Source organism: Colobus angolensis, unplaced genomic scaffold, assembly GCF_000951035.1.
Source record: "Colobus angolensis palliatus isolate OR3802 unplaced genomic scaffold, Cang.pa_1.0 Scaffold5, whole genome shotgun sequence".
NCBI lineage: Eukaryota > Metazoa > Chordata > Mammalia > Primates > Cercopithecidae > Colobus > Colobus angolensis.
In genome coordinates, this window is record NW_012118487.1 from 1,156,673 (window position 1) to 1,164,362 (window position 7,690).

The following is a 7,690-nucleotide window of genomic DNA, read 5'->3' on the forward strand; positions in this document are numbered from 1 at the left end:
CGTGAGGCTGAGACAGGCAGCACCGCATCCGGCTGGAACACGGAAGAGCGAAGGGCTGCTTCCACGTGAGGCTGAGACAGGCAGCACCGCATCCGCTAGGGCGCTGCTGACCACGGCCCGCACGGCTCCACTGTTTTCAACTTCTGTTTTAGGTTCAGGGGGTACCAACGCGCAGTGTTAACCCACTGAAGTGCTTTCTTTAGGCACCGGAAGAGGCAAGTAGAAAGCAAGTCAGAAGAATACTGTGATATGTCGGGGAGAGGCGGTGGTGATTTGGCCAAGGGTAGGATCTGCGGACGTCAAGGAAGGTAGACATATTAAAAATAGACATTTGAGTTAGACTGTGAAGGAGTCAGTGATGACTATGATGGTGGGGAATAAGGAGAAGTTGTGGCTGGGTAGTCCACGTGCAGTCTATACAACTGGGTGGTTTGTGATGAAAAATACTGAGAAGGGGTAGACTGGAGGAGGAGAGTCAGGCTGGGACAGACAGGCTTAGTGCTGGTTTGGTGTAGGTCCTTTGTCGGGCATTCTGGACCTCCTGCAATCTGCTCCTTGCTTTGCTACACGTGTCCATCACCACATTTCTGAATATTTCGTCCACACCAAACAAATGTTCCTCAATACAGTGCCCACTTTTTTCAGTTCAGTTCGGTTCTAGTTTATTTATTTGGTAAATGTTGATTTCTTTATTTGAAAATATATGCATACAAATGTTGAGAGATTTAAAGAGTACATAAAGATTTACACAAAAATTGTTAGTTTCTACTAAGATCCCATAACTGTTCCCTGACCTCCCACTATTGATGACCACTAAGTTCTTGTATGTTTTTCCAGAAATAATCTGTGTGTTTAAAAGCGTACAGAGTAAACTTCTGCAAATCACAGAGGATAACACACAGATACTATTCTATAGCTTTCTTTTATTTTTATTTATTTATTTATTTATTTATTTTTGAGGTGAAGTCTGTTGCCCAGGCTGGAGTGTAGTGGCATGATCTCGCTAATTGCAACCTCCGCCTCCCAGGTTCAAGCAATTCTCCTGCCTCAGCCTCCCGAGTAGCTGGATTACAGGGGCATGCCACTTTTTTTACTTTTAAGCTTTTAAAATGGAAATAAAACACAGAAGCGTACAAATCAGAAATGCACACTCCTGTGAATTTGTCACCAAGTAGGCACATCATTGTAACTACAATGTTATAGTGTAACTCTTGGCCGAAGAAGGCTAAGAAATAGCCCATTTTCAGCACCGTCCTGTCTCTTCCAAATATATCCCTCTCTCTCCTTTACCAAAGCAACCACTTTGGTGAAATGATTTCTAAAACCTTATATTAGTTTAGGAGCTTACCACAAACAAGGAATCATGCCATGAAGGAAAAGAGCAACCATATTCAAAGGAGGAATCTGAGACTGCCTGCCTGAGAAACCTGGGCGCTGCAGCTCTGAATTCTCCAGCTGACTCTGCTCCAGGGAGCAGGGTTAAGGGTTAAATCAGGTGATTATGTATCCACCTTGTCAGTCATCTGTTATTGCGACTTAAAAAGAAACCCCAGAAATCAGGGACTCTGGGCCCTGTGTGGTGGCTCACACCTGTAATCCTAGAGCTTTGGGAGGCTGAGGCAGGTGGATCACTTGTGCCAGGAGCTTGAGACCAGCCTGGGCAACAAAGCAACATCTCATCTCTACAAAAAATTGGTAAATTAACCAGGCATGGTGGTGTGCACCTGTAGTCCCAGCTCCTCAGAAGGTTGAGGCAGGAGGACTTCTGAGGCAGAAGGCTGAGGCAGGCTGAGGCTTGAGCCCAAGAAGTCCAGGCTGCAATGAGACATAATTGTGCCACTGTGCTCCAGTCTGGGTGACAGAGTGCAACCCTGTTTCTAAATTAGAAAACAACAAAGAAAAAAGCAGAAAAGAAATCAGAGGACTCTGGCTGCCTGGGAAAAACAGGATGCTCAAGACTCAGATAAACTAGGTGGCTACTGGAGTGCTGATCCTGTTCAAACCACAACTCCAGAGGCTGGGCCTAGCTCAGGGTGAGCGGAGAACAGGGATGCAACTCTAACTACCAAGAAATACTTTGGGAAAACAAGCATTAATCTGTTTAATGTGACTAATGTTGATCCAGTTTATATTTTTCAGTAATAAATTTCTTTATCTTCTTTCCCACCCATCATCTCTGTGAGGACAAGTTAAAAGTTCCTTTTCTCTTTCTTAGTTAATTTCTTACCACTAAAGCCTTTCTAGAAGGAAGAATGATGGTCAGCGGATGGTATCATAAAGTGATAATAGAGCTGTGTCAATTGTTGAATGTACAGTAACATAGTGAATTAATCTTTACCTTTTCTTACTGGCTGAGAATTTCTTTTTAAATTTTGGTATTTATGCCCCCAGCGTGCTGGCCTAGCAGAGATCAAAGAAGCTTATAAAATTGAAGGCAGTTTTTCTACGTGGTAAAACTACTGGGAATTATTCAAAAATCTTTGGGTTTTGGGAGCTTAAAGACTAAAACTATAAAACAAACACCAAGATTTTAATAAGCATGGAAGCAAGATAATGCCTTTTTGCTTGGGTTAGAAGATTCAACCTAATCTAAATTTACTGGATACAATGTTTTTGGGAAACTCTTCTTTTAATCCTGTGCATTGTGATGTGTTGAGGGAAGTAGCCCCTTGGCGCTCTTGGTTGGAACTGCTATCATCTTTGTGAAACAATCTGTGGCAACAAAAACGAAAGGCTGACCTGAAGAGATTTCCCCCCACTGACCTAAATTGCACCTAAAATGATAAAAAATGCAAATTTTGTAATGATTTAAGACTGTTTCCTGAGGGGCTAGCATATTAGCAGAAATGAATTTTTATAAGATTAAACGCTTTACTGCTTCTTTTACACCTAAAAGTAGGGAAATATTTTCAGAGAGCAGAAGGTGGCAGTCACCTCACACAAGGCGTGGATTCTGAAGTTGGGATGTCTGTAAGTAGTGAGATAGTAGAAGTTTTGTGGAGGAGTGATACCAAGGTGTATGCAGTTTATGTGAAGTTTAGCCCGTCTGATTTTAAGTTATGGGCTTTAGGCATAATCTTGTGCCAAGACATTAGCTTTCATGTCCATCTTCCTTGACCAATGTGGATATATCAAAAGAACATCTGCAACAGATTAACAAAATTAATTTAAAAGGAAGTTAAAGAAAAGACTAACCCTCTGGCCTCGAGGACTACAAATGTGTAATTGAGGAACAGACTTGTCTTTGAGCTTCTTATCAATCAGATTGGCCACCCAGTAATCTATCAAAAAGCTTGTCCTTTGTAATTTAGCAAATTGGGAAATGACTAAAGATGCCACACACTTTTAACAATTTACCAACCCTATCTCCAAACCAAGTTCTCAGAGAACAAACAACTGGAACTGAAGTTACCTTCTGGTGGAATATCTTTTGTTGCATAAAAATAGAGAGGCCGAGCAAGGTGTCTCATGCCTGTAATCCCAGCACTTTGGGAGGCCTGTTTGCCACTTGTATGTCTTCTTTTGAGAAATGTCTATTCAAATCTTTCGCCCATTTTTTGATTGGATTATTAGTTTTTTTCCTGTAGAGTTGTTTGAGCTCTTTATATATTCTGCTCATTAATCCCTTCTCAGAGGGGGTAGTTTGCTAATATTTTCTCCCGTTCTGTGGATCGTCTCTCTACTTTGTTGACTATATCCTTTGCTGTGCAGAAACCTTTTAACGGAGTGTGATTCCGTTGGTCCATTTTTGCTTTGGGTGCCTGTGCTTGTGGGGTATTACTCAAGAAGCCTTTGCTCAGACCTGGAGATTCAATGTCCTGGAGATTTTCCCCCAATGTTTTCTTGTAACAGTTTCATAGTTTGAGGTCTTAGATTTAATTATTTAATTTCTTTTGATTTGATTTTTGTGTATGGTGAGAGAGAGATGGGGTCTAGTTTCATTCTTTCGCATATTGACGTCCAGTTTTCCTGGCATAATTTATTGACGAGACTGTCTTTTCCCCAGCGTATGTTCTTGGCACCTTTGTAAAAAATGAGATCACTGTAGGTGTGTGGATTTGTTTCTGAGTTCTCTCCTCTGTTCCATTGGTCTGTGTGTCCATTTGTATGCCAGTACCAGGCTGTTTCGCTTACTATAGCTCTGTATAATTTGAAGTGAGGTAATGTGATTTCTCCAGTTTTGTTCTTTTTGCTTAGGATAGCTTTGGCTACTCTAGACCTTTTGTGGTTCCATATAAATTTTAGGATTGTTTTTTCTATTTCTGTGAAGAACATCATTGGTATTTTGATAGGGATTGCATTGAATCTGTAGATTGCTTTGGATAATATGAACATTTTTAACAATTTTAATTCTTCCAATCCATGTACATGGAATATTTTTCTATTTTTTGGTGTCCTCTTCAATTTCCTTCATCAATGTTTTTTACTGTTTTCATTACAGAGATCTTTCACTTCTTTGGTTAATTCCTAAGTATTTAATTTTATGTGTGACTATTGTAAATGGGATCACTTTCTACATTTCTTTTTCACATTATTCGCTATTGACATATAGAAATGCTACTGATTTCTGTATGTTGATTTTGTATCCTGCAACTTTACTGAATTTATCAGTTCTAATAGTCTTCTTGTAGGTCTTTAGGTTTTTCTAAATATAAAATTACATCATCAGCAAACAAGGATAATTTGACTTCTTTTCCAATTTGGATGCACTTTACATCTTTCTCTTCTCTGATTGTACTAGCTAGGACTTCTAGTACCATCTTGAATAACAGTGGTGAAAGTGGTCATCCTTGTCATGTTCCAGATCTTAGAGGAAAGGCTTTCAGTTTTTCCCCATTCAGTATGATACTAACTGTGGGTCTGTTGTATATGGCTTTTATTATGTTGAGTTGTGTTCCTTCTATTCCCAGTTGAGGGTTTTTATCTTGAAGCGATGTTGAATTTTATCCAATGTTTTTTCAGCATCAATTGAAATAATCACATAGTTGTTTTTATCCTTCATTCTGTTGAAACAAACTATTTCTTACAATTTGAATTTAAAAAGCTTTGCTGCCTTCTTAGCTTGACCTTTTGTCCATTCATACTTTCTTTCCCCTCCTTTATCTAGAATGCCTCATCTGAATTCAGTCCAAAAAATCTCCAGGAATCATAGCTGGGAAGATTGCTGTGTATCTACTATTCATTAAGGTTTCCATGTTTAATATATTGGACCCAGCCCACTGTGTTAACATTTCGAAATGCTTTGTTTCTTTTCTACAAAAAGGGCACAAAGTAGAGATTTCTAAACTTTATTTTTATGACCAAGTCAAACTAGAAAAAGTTTAAAATGATACTGAAACTAGGTAGGAACACTTGCAGTTTCCTGTCAAGGAAAATGTGCCATGTGCATGGCGTCGGGAATTGTGATGGTTATGGGTGGGTAATGCTGTGGTTATGGGTGGGTAATGCCGTGTGTGTGCGGCGTTGGAAAGAATGACAGTTATGGGTGGGTCATCACTGACAGTTTAGCTTGACATGTCCTGTCTCCAGAAGTGGGTGTGGAGGCTCCCTTCCCACACTGCCATTCCACTGGCCCAGAGGAAGCTTCTACTGTGTTCAGATTGGCAGGCACACTCTTCCTCGAGAAGGTCTGTCCCCCTTTGCTATCTCAGCCCCCAGGAAATATCCTGTGAACACTCCCCCACTTATTCAAACCACATACATTCTCTAAGACCAAGTATCAACACCGCTTTCCCCGTCGGGGCCTTATGAAATATATGCGTCCAGATGAACTCTCCTCTTCCCTGAACTAACCAGCTTATTTGCTATTAATGCAGTACTGTCTTACGATGCCTTAAATAGTACCCCCACCACTAGACTTCAAATATTTGAACACAGAGAGACCTTTTGACGCCTACCAAATAACTGCTGAATCAATGCATGAGTTGTTGATCTATGTATTAGAAATTGATAATGTCATTTGAACAATCATGCCAATGCTAATGATACTTAATATTAATTTTCTAAGTTAAGTAGCCAGAATATCTAAAGGCCTCTCTTTAGAGATTACTCGATGAGGGCCTGTCCTTCCTCCACTCTTCCAGCAGACCTGCCTTTTTGGGCTGATGGAAATATGCATATTAGATTCTCTGTGGAAACTGGCTCAGCACTACAGGGGGGTAAGAACATTCAGAACCAATAAATGTTAAAATACGAATGGGTATTAGAGTTTCTTACTCCAATTCCTCATTTCAAGATTAGAAAACAAGAGGTCTGGGAGGCAGGCAGTTTTCCTATAGTATCCGGGATATCAAGGGCTGGCGTGGGCTTCTCCAAGTCCAGTGCTCATTTGTAGAACAGTTTCTGGACTAACTTGAGTAATGGATGCAGAGCCTATTTCAGTTCTCTCTAGCCAGTGCGTGTATGTGTTCCTCACTAAGCACATTTTTACAGTAGATTTTTTTTAAATATCAAGGCAGGTGGATCACCTGTGGACAGGAGTTCGAGCATGGCCAACATGGTGAAACCCCATCTCTACTAAAAATACAATAAATAAACAAATAAATTAACTGGGCATGGTGGTGCCTACCTGTAGTCCCAGCTACTCAGGAGGCTGAGGCAGGAGAATCACTTGAACCTGGGAGGTGGAGGTTGCGGTGAGCAGAGATTGTACCACTGCACTCCAGCCTGAGCGACAAGAGCAAAACTGTCTTAAAAAAAAAAAAGAAAGAAAGAAAAAAGAGGCCATGCGCGGTGGCTCACACCTGTAATCCCAGCACTTTGGGAGGCCAAGGCGGGTGGATCACCTGAGGTCGGGTGTTCAAGACCAGCCTGACCAACATGGAGAAACCGTATCTCTACTGAAAAAAGAAGATACAAAATTAGCCAGACATGGTGGCGCATGCCTGTAATCCCAGCTACTTGGGAGAGTGAGGCTGGAGAATCGCTTGAAGCCGGGAGGCGGAGGTTGCAGTGAGTTAAGATCACGCCATTGCACTCCAGCCTGGGTAACAAGAGTGAAACTCCGTCTGAAAACAAAAAGAAAGAAAAGAAAAAGAAGAAGACAGTCATTCCAAGCATTCAAGCATTGGGTGTCTGAGCAAAGGAGAGACGCGGCACCTGCAGGACACCTCCCTGGGCCAGCACAGCAGCCTCTCCCTGTTCTTGAGGCTTCCACTCCACTCCGCCAGCCATGGCCTGATCCTGACCGGGCCTCTAATCTGGAGTCTATATTTTCACTGGCTTATTTTTTTTTCCAGTAACTCAGTCTGAGCAGCAAAATTCTAAATATTGTTGACTTAATTGATTATCCAAATAGGGAAAATGCAATAACGATAGAAATAATGTCATTACCTAGGTCATGCTAAGTGCAAAGTTATTACTGATCAATTGATCAGCCAGGAAAAAAATCGACTGACTATAGAAACTCCATATGTTTTTAGATTGGCATTTGTTTCTTTTTCCCTCTGGAAGGAAAGCACAAAAACTAAGTATGGGTAAAAGGATGGATCACGAGGTCAGGAGATGGAGACCAGCCTGGCTAACGTGGTGAAACCCCATCTCTACTAAAAATACAAAAAATTAGCCAGGCGTGGTGGTGGGCACCTGTAGTCCCAGCTACTAAGGAGGCTGAGGCAGGAGAATGGCATGAACCTGGGAGGCAGAGCTTGCAGTGAGCCGAGATCGTGCCACTGCACTCCAGCCTGGGTGA

At 41.4% G+C, this 7,690-nt stretch overlaps 1 long non-coding RNA gene across 1 annotated transcript in view; it reads left to right on the forward strand.

Annotated features, from left to right (window-relative positions):
* LOC105524319 overlaps positions 1-7,690 on the forward strand; it is a 71,559-nt gene that overhangs the window by 50,975 nt on the left and 12,894 nt on the right. The window contains exons 2-3 of the long non-coding RNA XR_001003738.1: positions 5,530-5,627; positions 6,008-6,158. This is a non-coding gene — a long non-coding RNA (uncharacterized LOC105524319). The remainder of the gene's footprint in view (positions 1-5,529; positions 5,628-6,007; positions 6,159-7,690) is intronic.